General features: G+C 41.8%; 1 pseudogene; it reads right to left on the bottom strand.

Moving 5' to 3' along the window:
* Positions 1–9,137: 9,137 nt before the first annotated feature.
* On the bottom strand, positions 9,138–17,231 carry LOC104849470 (annotated as a pseudogene).
* Positions 17,232–17,959: the final 728 nt, after the last annotated feature.

A 17,959-nucleotide genomic window follows, 5' to 3' on the forward strand; every position in this document is an offset into this window, starting at 1 on the left:
TCTGCAAGGGCTCACAGCTAAGAGTTTGCCATGAATCTTAGAGGAGATCTGGACTTGGACTTTCTGCCAAGTGGGGGCTTTTTAAACCAGGGGACTCTTGGAAATTGACTGAATGCACTTTGGAAAATGAGATGTCCATGAGCCTTTGGAGGCCTGGTGTTGTATCCTTCCTTGTCTTTTTCTAGGATATTGTTTAGAATTCCTTGTGCTGGTTTGGTATTCATGACGTTTCTCAGGTATTCTGTCATGGAAGTATCTTGTTTCCCCATCCATTTTGAAAGACAGTTTTTCAGGATACAGCAGTCTCGGTTGCAGGTTGTTTTCTTTTAGGACTTGGAATATGTCACTCCTGGCTCTCCTTGACGTGACTTTGTGTTGAAAAGTCTGCTGTGATTCTGATGGGTTTTCCTTTGCATGTGATTTGTTTCTTTTCTCTTACTGCTTGTAGTATTTTGTTTTTCTGTTGGGTTTCTGGGATCTTGATTAATATATGTATAGGTGTCGGGTTTTTGGTTTTTTTTTTTTTTAATTGTGGCTAGTTGGAGTTCTGTATGCCTTCCTTATCTATATGTCAAATTCTTCCCCTCTGTTTGGGAAGTTTTCTGTCATTAATTCTGTGAACAGAGTTTTTAAGTAATTTGTAATTTTCTCCTGCTACTTCATGGATTCCTGTCCATCTTATGTCATTCTTCTTTGAGTCATCTTGGAGTTGTTAGATCTATTTGTCATGATCCCTTAGTGATTTTAAGGGTCCTCTATTTTCATGGTCATTGAGTGCAATCCTACCTTTTATATCTGAGAGTCTATCTTCACATCCTTTGATTCTGCTGTGAATACTTTCAGTAGAGTTTTTAATCTCCTGGATATCTGTTTCAATCTGTTTTATGGATTCCATTTCTTTTCTATGTTGGACATTCATTGTTTCTATTTCTTTCTTATGCTGAGTCTTCATGGCTTCTATCATGGTCCTGACCTCATCTATTTTTTTGTCAGTTTCTGATCTAGATTCTCTTATTATAACTTTCCTTTTGCTCACCATCTCTATGGTTATCTAGGAAATTATTTCTGTCTTGAATTTTTCTAGAGCCTGCTTGATGTGTTTTGTTACTTCCTGTGCTATGAGTTCACGGTGTCCTATGATTCACTCTCAGACTTTTCATCCTCATTTGCCCTACTGTTTTCCATTGGTGAACTGGAAGCCTGTTTTTGTGTCTTGCTTAAGTTTTTTCTCATTTTTTTTTTGTTGTTGTTGTTGCGTCGTCCTTGGTTTAATTTCTGGGTTATTACTTAAATCTTCCTGATATAGTTGAGATTTAGCTTTTGATTGTCTAATGACTCATAGACATTCTCAATTTTTTAATATCAGAAAAGACAACTCATTAAAGCCATCATAATCCTTTAGCTCAGTTGTTACGATCAGCAACACTATAGGAACAAGCACAATTTACAAATTGACCATTCGTGGTAATCCTTAATCTATCACCTTTAAACCATGTGAATTAAATTAAAATGAAGAAGCAGCCCAAAATATGTTTGTAGTGAATAAACTCTTCAATATAGCATCTTCACCCTTGAGGATGGGGGCTTAGAAAGAGTTAGGATGGGAGGAGTAGATAAAGAAAAGAATTGAAGAAGGTTTCGATTGAAGCCAGAGGACATTGAATGACCATATAATCTTGAGGAAACAGTTAAATTCAAAAAGGAAAAACAGAGTGCAAGAATAAGGACAAGAATATAACCACTTAGCAGTACTAGGGGCTCACTTCCTTTGAAACTATTGACCCTTGAGTAAGGTAAAATGACAGAAGAAAAGAACATAAAGAAAAAAGATAAAGAAAGAAATCTGATGTAGGGCAGGAGCAGGAACAGAAAGGGAGATGAGGGATAATATCATAAAGCAAGGGACTGTGTTGGAGAAAGAGGACAGAATAAAGAAAGAATTTGCAGAGTGTAATGAGGAAAAGAAGGAAAGAAAGAAAAAAGAATCTGAAGGCCCTCTTTCAGACTCTATTTCTGCTGTCATAATATACAATGTGCACAGCCATGTGCAGAACTAAGTCCTTTGATTTCAGCTAGCCAGTGGCAGACCCCTGAGATTCAGACTGATTTTTGGGCTGCAAGGCTCAAATTGAGTTCCTGACCTCCTGCAGGGTTGAACTCCACACACTTCTACCACTAGTTCCCTGTGGCTTTTTTTAAAAAGATGTTCAAAGTTGAGAGCTCAGAAAAACACCCTTTATGACCACCTATGTCTCTGCAGAGTGGATCCAAGGACTGGCACAATCAGGAGATCGGGGAGGGGGGAGTGGGGGTGTTTCAAGAGTGCCCTCGTGGCTACCTTCCTTGATGGAGCTGACGGCAGTGCAGGCAACCAAGGGCATGGCTACCCAGTCCCACTGACTGGTCGCAAGCAGGCCGGAGGGAGAAGGGATCTCAGAGCAGCCATCCCCATGTCTCACCTTCCTTCCAGTGTGAACCTAAAAATGCTAAATAGACACGCATAGTGTGCAGGTGTTATGTTGGCATTGTTCTCCAGTGGGCATAATTACCTAAAGTTCTATCCAAGTGGCTTCATGTATTAGGAGTTTACTCCTTTTTGGATCTGGGTGGTTTCTCATAGTATGAAAATGTTACACTTCATTCAAGAATTTATCTTTTGATCTACTGAGCTGTTTACACTTTGGGACTAGGTATGAATACATTTTCTATGAATGTTTATTTTATTTGGTTGGTTTTTATTTATTTATTTATTTATTTTGGTACTGGGGATTGAACTAAGGTCTTTGAGCTTGCAAGGCAGGCAACCAAACTGCTGAGCTAAATCCCTGGCCCTGAATGATTATTTTATGCTTTGACATCAAAGGATAAAAAGGATATAAGTTTTTTTCTGTGATAAGTGCCCAAGGATACAATTATTGGGTTAAATAGTATAGTATGCTTACTTTGAAAAGAACTGATCAGCTGCTGTATTTTTGCAGAATTATCACATTGTTCTTTACATTCTAACAAACAATATATGAATGAATCCATTTCTGTACTACTTACCAGCATTTGTTGTTGTTACTGTTTTTTATTTTTGCCATTCCAGTAGGTGAATACTGATATATCATTGAAGTTTTATTTTCATTTCTTTGATAGAAAATGATGTTGAATATCTTTTCACACGGTTACCATGTTTAGTGAAATGTCTATTTATGCATTTGAACTATTTTCTAATTGGACTGTACAGTGTTTCAGTATTAGTTTCTGATTTTAATTTGTTGAATATATGTTTCCACCTATATTTCTGTGATTAATTTACTTCCAATCTGTAGCTTGTACATTTATCTTTTCCATATACTTCACATGGACTTTACAAAGGAAGAAGGATTTTTTCTTTTCCACAAATGCATGTCTAATTGATTTTAAAACATGTCCAGTCAACATTTGAGAAAGTAGACACTTTTGACAGTGTTAGTGTAAGGTTGCTGGATTATATGTAAACCTGGCTAATGTCATACAGGGCCAGGAGTATCAATTTAACTTAATTCATTCCACCAAAAATTTATTTAGTAATTTATATCTTAACTAAGCTGTCAAATTCCTTCACTTTCCATTTCAATGACCCAAAGTGATTTCTGTTTCTAGAACAGGTGATGTTTCCCTGGCCTCACACCAAATCACCAAACCTATTGTAAGAGTCTTCTCTTTTGATTTAAAAATATGAACTGTAACATACAAACTGAAAGGTGTGCTACCACAAATGCATCACTGTTTAATAACCCCCCAAATGACATAAATATCCAGAAAAGCACTGTTAATTTAATAAACAATGCAGCTAGACCAGAAGCCCCAGGAAAAAAGTGGCTACCATGAAAAAATCCGATAATGACAAATGCTTTCAAGGGTGTCCTGAAAAGAAACTCTTCTAATTGTTGGTGAATGTAACATAGTTCGACCACTATGGAAATGATTAAGGAGATTCCTCAAAAATTAAAACTAGAAGTTCCCTTTGAGCCAGCTATTCTTCCTTCTAGGTTTCTTCCCCAAAATGTTAAAAACCATCATATTACAGGGCTACATGCATACCCATGTGTATAGCAGCTCAAATTACAATAGCTCGACCTTGGATACAGCAGATGTCCATCAACAGATGAATAGATAAGGAAATTATGGCATTTATATACCATGCAGTAGCACTCTGCCATAAAGAATGATAAATATAAGGCATTTCTAGGTAAACGGATGCAACTTGCAAACATAATGGTAAGTGAAACAAGTCAGACACACAAACTCAAATATCACATTGTTTCTCTTACATGAGAAACAAACACAAAATATATACATATACAAACGAAGAACAAAATAGAAAAGAGATAATATGAAAAACGGAGATGTTCACATCCTTCACCAAATTATGCAGTAGGTTCTATAGTGAGAGCAGGCCAGTGAACAGACTCAGAGCAGCCACAGGATAAGGAGAAAGGATCTATTTGTATGTGGAATTCCTGGATCCGCTTTTCCCTCATGCAAATAAGGCATATGACAGATTTTCTATCAAAAATTCACTTGGCATGGTGCCAGATTTAAATTGTTGTATTGAAGACTTGCTTGGTTTTACACCAGATGTAAATGAAGACTTTACAATAACACTTTTCTAATCTGTTTCGGGTATAGACCTCGGGAACTGGATCCTGTGTTCTGAATATGTGCCCTGGGTCACCGTGACTTTGACCGATTTTGCCCAATGGCTTGACCAGTTTGTCTGAACCCTAACCTACCTCATTTACCCTCGAGAGGCATAATACCCATAATTCGGCATGGGACGGTAAAGGAGTGGAGGTGCCTTTCTCCTTACAGACACTTCCTGCTCAAAGGGACTCAGGCCCTACCAGCTGGGGATTCTGTGCTCTTTGACTGCCTTAATGTGATGGGGTTTACCAGCTGGGCTGCAAAGGACCTGTCAGAAGACAGTGAGAGAAGTGTTACTGCCTGCACGTCAAGAGTTGTTAAACTGTCTGTTGAGTGGGAGAAAGCTCGGTGAATTTGTCAGGAGAGTCATAGGCTATAGTTGAATCATCATCTGAAGCAAATAAACTTTACTATTAAAAAGGGATATACAGTCTTAAAGGCAAAGGCTCCCATATTCAGACTCTAACACTTCGAATACATTTTTCCACTCAGAGAATGACAACTGTTTAGGGACATGGACACATCAATCCTCTAGGAAGGTTAAAAGAGCCAACCAGACCTAACGTGAACTCTGGCAAAACTTTCCCAGTAGCAACTTTTAGGTCTTGGCTCCAGTTATTGCCAATAGGCATCATAAAGATTCAAAACACCCCCCAAACTAGGCTAAATAGGAGTCCATTTGAGAGCTAAATGGGACTTTTCCATATTCTGGTGTGTTAGTGGACCCAGCGATCACAAAGCTCTTATGGTATCGTCTTGCTAATCTGGGCGAGTACAAAAAGCTGTCCACCCAGATGGAAACAAAGTCCTGCCAGCTCCTAGCCCAGGGGCACCACCTAGTGTCCACCCTGGAGAACACTGCTCATTAAAATGTAAAACGACCAATTAAAGTCAAAGTGAAAGGGCCCCTTTTCAGTGATCCTTGCCAAACCTACTGCAAGTAATGTGGTAGATAGCTGGGTTTATGTTTTTAGGACAAAGTCAACCCTATTTGGACTGTCTCAGGCAAAGGACCACCCAAAACGGAAAAGCTACTTCTGTGAACTTCTGGAAGATCTGAGGCTCCTGTTGAATGAACCAAGCTCCACTCCTCCTCTAGGCACAGATAAGTAGAGTCACGAATGACCCTGGATTCACCATAGCCATGGCTGAAATGGGCATTTAAATTGGGACTCCTGCTTTTAACTGAATACATAATGTGGGTAATCTTGGGGCTACAATTTTCAGACTCTTGGTATCATGCTATGCTCTGCACCAGAAGCATGGAAATAAATCCCCTTGAACGTCTCCCAAATAATAACACAGAAAGATAATGTGACTAACTGATGAGACTGTCGGCCTCTACCTCCTAAGACAGACAAGACAATACTCTGACCTGTTCCTTCTCATACAAACATATTTTAATATGTCCCAATTCCATAAACATATTTTAATATATATGCTAGTTTGAGCCACTTATTCTACTTGTTTATCTTAGATCCTTCGAAAGAAAGTTTTGTGCTATTATCTCTTTTTTTTCAAGAATCTTTTTTATCTGTGTCTTTTATTGTTTTGAAAATAATGATATACAGTGTATTAACTACTGTTCTTTTCTTGTTATCATTTTGAATTTTTTGGTAAAATAAAAGAAAAAAGACAATTTTGTAAAATGTAAAAGTATTTGCAACAGTGAACTGCATTACTGGAAAACAAGCACAACAATCGTGATTGACAATTCCGTAATGTGAAAAATCCTGCTGTTTTTCTGTTGTCCTTCATACCTGACTCAGATGACTCTGTCAGTGTTTGACATGACTGCAGACATCAAATCATAGACCTGATTCTATGTTTTCCTCACTCCTTTAACAAGATATCATGTGTTTATTTTCACATTTCTACACAAACTTCCTATGTCGATTTTATTCATTCCAGAATAGTTTGCCAGGAGCGGTGGCCCCAGAGAGGACACTGAGAGCAGGGTTTAGGCCTTCCGGTTCCATTTGTTACTCGCCACAGGCAGCATCACTGTGGTTGGGCCGTGGCTTTAAAGATACTTGCAGGGCTGATGTTCTGGCAGCTCGACCCCAGGGTCTTGCTGTGGAGGTGGGGGCGGTGTCTTTAACAGGTGAGACCCAGTGGGAGGTAAGTAGACCAAAGAGGCTCCACCTGTGTGAATCGGTTAGTGCTGCTCTGTTGAAGGGATTGGGTCTTAAGCAGTTTGTTTTTATGAGAATGTTACTCTGAACAAAAAGTGTGGACCCTCTCTAGACCTTTGTTCTCTTTAATTTCTGTCTGCCCACTCGACTCCTTTTCCATTGTGCATAAACTGGCACCACAATATCATCAGCACATGGTGGTGTAGCCAGAAGGCCTTCATCAGAGGACAAAATGGCAGGGCTGCCCGATCTAGGACTTTCAGCCTCCAAATCTGTGGGCTACAGAGATCTATCTCTTCCTTACACAGAACAAAGCTTTTCTTTATACCTGACTAGCCTAGGGCAGTTTGTTATGGCAACAGAAAACAGATTGAGGCAAACACTAATTAAATAGTCAGTGTAACAGAAAATACATTCTGCCTCAATGCACCTGTGAGTTCCCCGGCCTCCTTTCCACAGTGACTGTGTGCTGGTGTCCCAACCGACTGCTCCAGGTATGTCATCGCTGACCTGACCATTTCCCTGTGGTGCACTTCTGTTTCTAATTCACTGGAATTTAAAATCATGTTCCATTGTGTTGTTATTTTCCTTAGCATAAATTCTCATAAGAGTATTTGCTGAGTAAGAAATGAATTTTTTCCTGATTTTTTTCTTGATTAATGATATTAACATCCTTTACAAACTGTTGTTTGAATTACTTTGCATCAAGGATATAAAAATTTCAGTAGCAGTCAGTGTTCTTGCATGCAAGAATTCATTGGCCTTTCACAACTTGGAGAGTAAGTCTTGGGCACACACACAGCCTGAAGAATGCCCATAAATTTGCTGGGATTTCTCCACAGAAAACTATGTTGTCCTCAGGGGACATCACCACAGCTCCCAGTGGACCTTGGGTACTGGCTGCTGCCCCCAAAGGTGAATGTGATCTGCTTCATTTACATCAGCAGCAGCGTTCTGTGCAGCAGATATTTCTCCTGTCTGTATCAGCGTCTCAGTCAGCAATATTTGATTGGTGGAGACTAGGTTACACGTCTATATCTCTACTGCTACCAAACTTTGGTATACAAAAAGTTGGCATTTTCCTCAAGAAGCAAGATTCAAAATGGATGAACTTCTCTAAATACAATAAGTTTCTCCCAAAGATGCTACTGCTGGGCGAGGGATTTAGCTCAGTGGTTCTGGTGCCTGCCTCAAAAGTACAAGGACCCAAGTTTGATCCCCAGTACCAAAAAAACAAAAACAAAAAAACAAAACAAACCCCAAGAAACAAACAAGCAAACAAACAAAGATGCTGGTGCTCACAGACATAATATATATCTGTTTCACATTGCATAACCTTTGCAGAATTAAATAACTAAATTAAAAACTTTTTTGTGTTTGTAAACATTCTCCTGAATGGAAAAAGGCTTGCATTAGTACACAATGCATGGCCTTACGAGTTGCACAGAAATTCAAAAGTTTCCTTGTTTGTACGCACAATAAATCTCTGATGTCCAGTAATCTTCAAACAATGGAAACAAATTTTAAATCACTTCAGAAATCTCCTGCACTCATGAAATATATTTCTGTGCGTGACAAAAAATCCACAAGGAGGGGAATTCAAATATGTGGAAATTAGTTATTGGAGGGACACTTTATTAAAACTGTGCGAGTATTTTCCTGTCTTGGATGATTCCTATTCCCCTTTGAATTGAAGTGGTTTGATTAAGAGCATTCAGAACATAATTTACTTTACAGTCAACATCTGTACTACTTAATCGACTAAGGAAAGGACCCTATGGGGGAGTTCTGTATTTTCTGGAAAATGTTTCTAATTTTAGAGATTCAAGGGAAGGGTAAATTTTTATTTGTGGGATGCTACCACACTCAGCCCTCCAAAAGAATAGTACATGGTTTTGACTTGGTTGTTCCACACCTGCACTCTTTTACCCCAAATCCTAATTTGGGTCACAATGCGCTGGCTGAAAAATAAAAATACAGGTTGTGACTGGTTATGCAAATTTTGAAGAATAAGTTTCTGTACAATAGAGCTTTGCATCTGGTACAAGAATTTAGAACTATGAAACAAAGTAACTACAAAAGTTAGGAGGCATTTGAACAGCATTTCCTTAGAAAAAGCTGGTAAAGCTATCATTCCTGTGTGGATTTCTATAATCAGTAGGGAGAATGGGTATCTCTTTCTCCCCCTTTGCTGGATCACTGGCTCTTTTCCAAAAGCTATCACCCCACATCTGCACATCCCAGGAGCCTCTAGATGTGAACAGAAACTGCAAATACCAAGCCAACCAGAGTCGGCAGAGGGCAGGGCCATCAGAGGTGAAGGTAGCTGTGTTAAGGAGAACTTGCCCTTCCCAAAATGTGAAAGTCATAATGCTTCTTGCTTGCTCTCAGCTTAACCTTGTTAGCTGAGTTCATTTGTTTCTTCAGTGTATTTCGTGCAGCTGAAAAGGAGGGGAATGTGGCTAAGACAGTATACGCAGAGGCCAAGTCACTGGCTTGGGAGAACTTAGGGTTGAGCGTGCTGTCCCCAGTGCAGCAGACGCCATGACTATGCAGCTGGGACTGGAAGTGGGACCAGGGATCCCGGAGCCAATGGATCGGCACCAATTTTAAAGAGTTGCCCCAAAAGTTTCCTTGGCTTCCATGCAAGTTGTTCCAGCTGGCAGTTCAGTAATTTGCAAGACCTTCCCGATAACTGCCTCTCCTGCTCCAGGACCTGTGGGTGCAGCTGTCTCCTTGCCTGCTGCCAGCCTGACCATGTTGGCTTGAAATGTGCCCCTGTATAACAGCAGAGAGGTTGTGCTGCAGTGGCTGGCCAGGTAATGGATGCCTGGCGTCTCCCTGCCCAGGGACAAAAGATCTAGAAACCTGGGGCATGATGGAAAGTGGTGGTCCAGAGGGCCGTGTGGTTTTCAGGGTAGATGGCTGAGCTGGTGCCAGTGACTGAGCTGGTGAAATAACGGGACTGCTGAGATGAGGGCTGTGCTGAACAATATCACCTACATGGCTAAATTCGACACACTTCCGCCCTCTCTGGAGGTCACAGTAATATTTATTTTGTTTCCACTGAGGCGGTGAGCAGGCACCAGATTGTGAATTGTTTGGGACACCGAGCTGCATCATCACCGGGTCTCCACCAGGAGGCGATGGCGGCACAGCAGCCTACTGATGGCTTTGAAGCCCTGGGAACCACCTGGGGAAGTAGCTGGAGGAACCTCCACTTGTTCTGATCCTGGGTGTTGCGGGTCATGCATGGAAGAGCTTACATCATGTTGTTGGCCGGGTGGAAGGACACTGCAGTAAACGGGCGCTCCTGCCGTGGGCATCGCGCCTTGGTTAGGCTGACTGGAGAGCACAGCAGGCTGCTGAGAAGTCTGACGGGCGAGTCCCGTGACCCTGGAGGCGGTGCAGCCCGCTGTGACGGCTCTGAAGGTGCAGATGAGCACTGCTTGGAGCGGATTTCCAGGGCTGTCGGGGTGGCCTCCCACCGGGCCCCGACTGGAGCTGCTGAGCTCCGGCTATTCCTTGGTAGTTTTGCTGCTGATAACCTGTTAGCTGTGCAGGCTGAGGCGGCGGACAGAGGGATAGGGCGGTCCCGAGGACGGCTGGACCGTACTGGCCTGGGGCACAGTCACCGGCTGCGTCTGTGATGAGGGCTGCTGAACGTATCCCTGCTGCCGCAGCACAGGCGGGCTGAGGGCACGGCCGGAGGCAGAGCGTCCAGCAGCGGGGACTGGAGGCCCTGCAGGAGGGGAGGAGCGGGGGGAGCAGGAGGAGGGGCAGGGGCGCTGCCGTTGTGATCCACCCAGACTGCCCTGGACGGAAGAACAACGGGAGACCGGAGCACGGTGGCACGCGGGTCAGAACCGTCCGATGGCTGGGGAAGACTCATGGGGCGGAACTGAGAACCGGGGTCGTCCTGCTGGAGAATACGTGACGAGCTGCTGGTTGCTGAGGTGCTGGGGGTTGCAGAGGTGGCTGTGGAGGTCCAGGCACTTGGGTTGTAACGGGCTGCCGAGTCACAGGAGCGGCAGATGTGACTGGACTCCCTTCTGGGTTTATGGAGGCTGAGCTGTGTGCGGTTGATCAGAATACTGGCAGGTGGTGTGTCCGCGGCTTCCTCAGGAAGCAAACAGAAGCGAGCGCTAGGAGATGCGCCTCGCCGTGCAGGCCACCAGGGAAAGAAAGAGAGCGGTGAGCGCTGACAGCGGGGTAGACCACAGGTGCGCCGTGAAAGGACCAGCTGCGAGACGGCTGGAAGAGGCTGCTGGACGCGAGAGACAGCCGGAAGACGACCCCACACCACCCCAGTCCCTAAATCAGACCCTGCTTTAGAAAGCCTGCCTGTGCTTTTGCTGCTTCCAGAACTATCACCTCTTGTCGGGACTGAGACGCCACTGAGGCTGCTGGCCTTGGTTACAGCTGGCTCCAAGTTTCACAGAGCTATCTGACTCCGTGCTGCTCCACGGTCGAGGTTCAGAATCATTCAGCTCCTTCTCAGTGCTGCTTCGATGACGATTTGTTGATCCCTGCGAGTGTTTTTTACTGTATTTACTGAAAATTCATGCTGATCCGTGCCAGTTGAATCAGTGTATTCTTGACTGGAATGTCTTGATAACATTCTTCTGAGCAACTGATCACTGGTTTTTCTTTTTCTGCTTCATCTTTCGAGGGCTTCTCCTCTTTTTCAAATGGATCTGAATTTTTTTCATGGAAATAGATCTTGGTGTCTGTCTATCATGCATTCTTCTCTGCCAAAATTTTCCCACAGGTTTCTCATTTGATAAGATTTCAACTGTCGTTGTGTCTTTCATTTCTGCCCCCGAATCCTTCATTGTTGCAGTTTCATCTTCTATAGCAGTAGTGTCAGACATCCTCATTAGCAAAGTTGGCTCCGGAATTCTGCAGGGAACTTGAAGCCCGATGTGTCCTAGTGATTTGGGACGGTGGTGTTCCACAAAAATAAAGTGAAAGAACCCAAGGTTCCGTTGCACAGCTGTCAGCCCGGGTGCCAGTTATCTGGAACCATTTGGAATCTGTCAGGGGTCCCGTGTCTTCCTCACTACTGCAGACGCCTGGACTGAAATGAGCTGCTTTGACCCCGTGTATCCTATCTTTCTGCGGCCGTGTTATTGAGGAGGAGGCGGTGGCTGGAGCACAGCACAGTGGGGCCACAGCAGGGCTGGGTGGGTACCGGTAAGAATCTTCTCAAATGGAGTTGACCCCTCGCCAGCCCAAACACTGTTTCCAGGGGCAGGCGAAAATGGTTTTTAAATAGATCTGATCACTTATTAAACCCTGTTCCAGGTTTATATACAAATCTCAGGTACACAGAGGTAAACATCAAACTTCCTTACCAGTCCTTCTGGTAGAAGTATCTAAAGAAATACCTATTAGAAATACCTTTGAATATGTTTATTTCATATATTTTATGGCTGTAAAGGAATTTTTCTGACACTCTAAATAACACTTGTAGTAGCACTCTAAATAACAGTTGTCACACTCTAAATAATGTTGTAGGCGTTCAACATCTAAATACCACAAAATACCTTTTCTATGGACATTTGGGAAAAGGCAACTGCTGTAGTAAGACTGTAACTCTAGTCCTTCCCCAACTGAAAACATATTTCTGTAATGTATTCTTTCCTTATTCTATTATTCAAGTCACTGAGGATATCAATTGGTGTTCACATTAGGGAAAAAAGGGCGAAAATGTTTCTAAAAATGAAAATTTCAATCGGCATGTGAGATTTAAATTTTTAGTTAGGGTATCAGTTTACTTTCTGTGGTTGGGACAAAATAACGGATATGTCGGTCTATACAAACAGGAAAGTTTTAATTTCCCAGTTTTGAGGGCTGAAAGTACAAGACAGGGTGGTTTTCCATGTTCAGATTCTACTGAGTCCTCCTTAGTTGAGTCTCAACACTGCAGAGAATTGGAAAAACAAGCAGCAAGGTACAGAAGCACAAAAATGGGCAGAGTGCCTTGCTTGATGATGATCCACACTCTCAGAAACTAACTAGGGACCTGTGACAAGTATATTAATTCTTTGAAATATAATGTCCCCAAGGCCTAATCAACTTGCACTAGGCCCACCTCTTAAAGCTTTATCATGCTTTAATATCGCCCCATTGGGGAACAAGTTTTCCAAGGACAAATCACATCCACACTAGAGCAGAGGATTTTCCAAAGGAAATAAACTCAGTCTCCTGAAGGGAAATCTGCACTCCCATGTTGCTTGCATCATTATTCAGAAGAGCCAAGATTCAGAAACAACTTAAGTATGGGTAAGGCAAATGTGGCATATTCACACACAAAGGAGTAGCCCTTGGCCCTGAAAAGGACTTTGATCCTTTGTGACAACAGTGTGAATCTTGCATACTTTATGCTAAGTGAAATAAGCAAGTCAGGGAAACATATTGTATGGCCTCATTTTCATGTGGAAACTGCAAACTCACCCTCCTAGTGTCTGGGATTAGAAAGGTGACTGACTGAGACTGGAAGGTGGGGGAAATAGGGAAATGTTCGTCAAAGGCTACAAAGTCTGAGTTACAAGACAAACACCATAAACTCTCACTTAATGCACATCATGCTGACGATGCTTAACTACTGTAATCTCCACCTTGGAATGCGGAAGTGGAGTTAATATGTAACTTGCTGCAGGTCATGGGGCACGTATGAGGTAGAGCTGAGATCGGCACTGAGTAGCTAGGAAACAGCGTCCATGCTCATGACCAGGACGCTGCATTTCCTCTCTGCTAAGGCAGCTTTTTGCTACGCATTCTCCACTGTCATTAGGTTCACTGCCTTCCAGCAGCTGTCCACTGACTTTGAACTCAAATGTAATATGTGCTGAAGTTCTACATCCGGAAACATCTCGCTCTACCAGGTCCCACATTTACCAAAGCCCTTGTAACTGCTTGGACCCCCGTAAAGACTTTTCACACTCTGGATATTTCTGTGTATCACGAAACCACTAAAGAATCTTTCAAATTTAAACATTTCGTTGTGTTCTAACTTTTGGTTTTCCCACTCTACTCATTTTCAATGTCTGGCAAAATGTTGGAGCATATTAAGAGTCTCACAATAGCACACACATATGTGGATGGCAGAAAAGTGAGAAATTCTGCAATGATATGTGTAAATCGATCTTATCTCATCACCCTCTTTTTATGGCTCAATCCGCACAGGCAAACTTGTAAATATGGTAGTGAAAAAGTATATTAAAAAAACTTTAAAATTGAAAACCACTCACAGCAATAGTCTTTGTTGTTTAATCATAATCTACAATTTTGGGCTTAACTCATTGCATTTTCTGTGCTGTTTGCATAAAATGTCTCCTCTGATGCTTACAGTTTTCTCAGAAGTGGTTAGTAACATTCTCTGTGATTTCCTGCAGAAATGACAGCTGAGAGGATCAGTCGCCCTTTTGCCCTGGACACGGGCCCAGCCGTGTGTGTGACGTGCAGAGTCCTCTGCGATGAAGGTCAGTAACACCACATCTTGCACATGCTTCTGTCCGAACCGTGCATCAGGGCTCTGGCAGTAGGCACCGGGGCAGGTGCTCCCCATTCTGGAGAGAAACGGAGGTGACCCGGCGTCATTCACCCAGCGGAAGCCTGAGCTGAGCCTGGCAGGATGGGTAGAGCTGGACGGAGAACAAGTGCGAAAGTGAACACTGACACACGCATTTGTGGGACGGGGTAGAGGACAACAGGGCAAATTTGCTTTGATTCCACATTGAATACAATGTATTCCTCAAAACAAGGAATAATTCGCAGGAAACCGTCAGATACGGTTGGGCATAGAAACGAAATGCTTTTTGTACTATGGGCTGTGATTAGAAAGAGGGTTAGTAAGAAAGTTTGATAGACACCGAGAGATCGACTTTTCATGATTCACAAATATACAAATGGTTCTTACCACACAATTTTGAAATGTTTCTCTCATTTGCTTCCATGCAGTCCTGGATATGCCCCAGGACAAGCTTGGCACGTATTGCCACAGATATGACAGCAACAAAAAGGGTCGATCTGAGATCCATGCTTCTGTCAAATTATTGACACCAGAGGCACACAACGACTCCGTGCCACCTGAACGATAATCTCATTATGGCTGATAGTATAAGAAAAGTTTAGAATTGAGGAAATATAGAACATTTATGCAGGATACTTCACGGAATTATGAAGCTGGGAGGGACACAAAGGCCTTCTGGTCATGTAGCCTGTTCAGTGGAGCCTAATGCCTCTTCAGAGTCCCTTAGGTACTAATGTGGGTCTATAAATTATTACCAAGTTTCAACTAGCCTAGAAGGAATCCTACACATAGCAGATAGGATTATCTAGGCTCTTGAGAGACGAACATTCTTTGGCTATACTTAAAATTGAGCCATTTAGAACACTATTTTATTATCACTGAAGTGATAAGAAATTATTAAGATGTGCACTGAGCACTTCAAGCCCATTAAACAAGAAATGTAGGGCTGGGTGTTTAGCTCATTTTGAATTGACTTTGCACCAGGAGAGAGACAAGAGCCAAGGGTCAATCTTCTCCGTGTGGATGTGTGGTCTGGCCACACTTGTTTTTGGAAAGGCTATCACTTCTCCAACCTAAGTCTTCAGTTCCTTTATTGAGAATCAGATGGGTGTAGGTCCAAAAGTTTACATTTTTTTCCATCTATTCTACTCCTTCGGTCTATGTATTGGTTTTGTGCCAACGCTGCGGTGTTTTACTTACTAAGTCTCTGTAGTCTATTTAGAAATCAGGTAATCCGATGCCTGCCCTTACTTTTGTTGCTCAGGATTCTTCAGTGATTCAGGATATTGTGTGCTTTCATGTGTATTTTAGGATTTCTTTTCCATTTCTGTGAAGACGGTTAATTGATATTTTGGTGGAGGTTGCATCAAGTCTCTTAATCACTTTCAGGACCATGGCCATGTTAACAATATTAATTCTTCCCACGTAAACATGGGAGATCTTTCCACATTCCCTGTCTTCTTCAGTTTCTTTCTCAGGTGTTTAGGATTTTCATTGTAGAGTTCTTTTAGCTCTTTGCTTAGATTATTTCCAGTTTTCTTTTTGATTTGGCTATTGTGTATAGGATTCATTCTCTGAATTCTTTCTCAGCAAGTTCAATATTAGTGTACACAAAACAGCTAGTGATTTTTGTATGCTCATTTTGTATCTTTGCTTCAGTTTTTCCCCAGTGCAGGATGATGGTGGCCTTGGGATTCTCATAGATAGCTTTTATGATGTTGTGATACGGTCTGTAAGCACCTGGCTTATTCAACACAGTTTCTATGGAGCGACCTTAAATTTTCTGAAGAATTTTTCTACATTGATTGACATGATCATTTGATTTTTATTCTTGATTCTATTTACATTCTATATTATTACATTTATTAATTTCCATTTTTAAGACCCACCTTTGCATCTTTGGAATGCCACTAACTCAATTATGGTGTATGATGTTTTCAATGTGCTTCTGACATCCAATTGCCAGTGTTTTATGAAGGAGTTTGTATTGATATTCATGAAAGATATTGATTGATACTTTCCTCTGTTGTTGCTGTGTCTTTTTCTGCTTTTGTTGTAAGGTTAAAATTGCCATTATAAAGTGAGTCTGGAAGCATTCCTTCTCTTTCAGTTTTGTGGAAGTTTGAGCTTTCTGACATTAATTCTTCTTTAAAAGCCTGGGAAAATTCAGTGGTGAACTTTGCATACAGTCCTCTGCTTGCTTTATTAGGAGACCTTTGACTGCTTCAATCTCATTCCCTATAACTGATCTCGTCATGCTGTTGAAATCCTCATGGTCACTTTTGGTGGGCCACGTTGCCTCGACATTTTATGTTTCTTATAGATTTGCCAATTTCGGGGTGAGAAATATTCAATATATTTCCTCATAACCCTATATATTTCAGTGGAACCTGTTTTAATATTCCTTCTGTCATTTCCAACTATATTTCGGTCTTATCTCTTTCTTACTAATATTTTGGAAAAGGTTTCATCAGTTTTGTTTTTCTCTTCAAATAACCACGCACAGTTCAGCTGATCCTTTATGTTATTCTTTCTGTCCCTCTTCAAATCATTTCTGCTCTCATCCTGATTATCTCTTTCCTCTTGCTCATTTGGCATTTGATTTGTGTGTGGTTTTAAGATCTTGAGATGTAAATTTCAGTTAATTATTTAATAGTTCTCTGTTTTGTTAATGTAGACATTGACAGCTATAAAACTCGCCTCTTAGCACTGCTTTGACTGTATTCCAAAACTTCTTGTATCTTCGTTCTGTTTTCATTAGATTTTAAGAAATGTATAATTAGCCCTTCCCTTTTCGATGACCCACTGATCAGTTGAGAGTATACACAGTAGTGTTCACAAATTCAATATCTATAACCTATCTTGGTGTTGACTTACCAGGCATCCATTATGAAATGAACAAAATAAATAAATAAGGTGAGGTAAATTCTTTAGCTTTTTGCATTTTGTAAGACTTGCTTTCTGGCCTAATATTATATATCCAGGAAGTTCCACATGTTGATGAAAAGAAGGCATGTGCTGTATCACTTGGACAGAACATTCTTTGCAGGTCTGTTATGTCCATTTCATCTACACCACAAATAGGACCTGAAGTTTCTTTACTGGGTTATTGTCTAGAGATGTATCCGCTGGAGATACTGGGACATTAAAGGAATGCACTCTGGTTGCACCAAAATCTACCTCTCCCTTTTTGTCCCTCTTTTTCAATAAAATAGGGTACACCAATGTTCCAGGCAACATATTTACAATCTTAATACAATCTGGAGCATCGATCCCTTCTTGACCTTGTAGTGGCACCTTTCTTTCCCCTCTACTGAGTGATCTTGACTTGACATGCGTTTTGTGGAAATGAATTGTGATGTGGAATCTTAAGGTCCACTTCACTGGATGGACTGACCCTTAGCTTAGCAAAGCACACATCAGTTTGTGGCTGAGAGTGAGTTTCCAGAGATCGGCATGTAAGTGAGCAAACAGAGAGGAAGGCCTGCCCCAATTGCAGGTGGCTACATTCAATAGGCTTGTAATCTGGGTAGAATGACAAGGGGAAGGAGGGAAAAATCAGGATCCACTTCAGAGCTGAATTCTGTTTCAGTAGGTCTGTCTTGCTCCTGGCATC

Source organism: Fukomys damarensis, unplaced genomic scaffold (genome assembly GCF_012274545.1).
Source record: "Fukomys damarensis isolate Sample0158 unplaced genomic scaffold, DMR_v1.0_HiC HiC_scaffold_21, whole genome shotgun sequence".
NCBI lineage: Eukaryota > Metazoa > Chordata > Mammalia > Rodentia > Bathyergidae > Fukomys > Fukomys damarensis.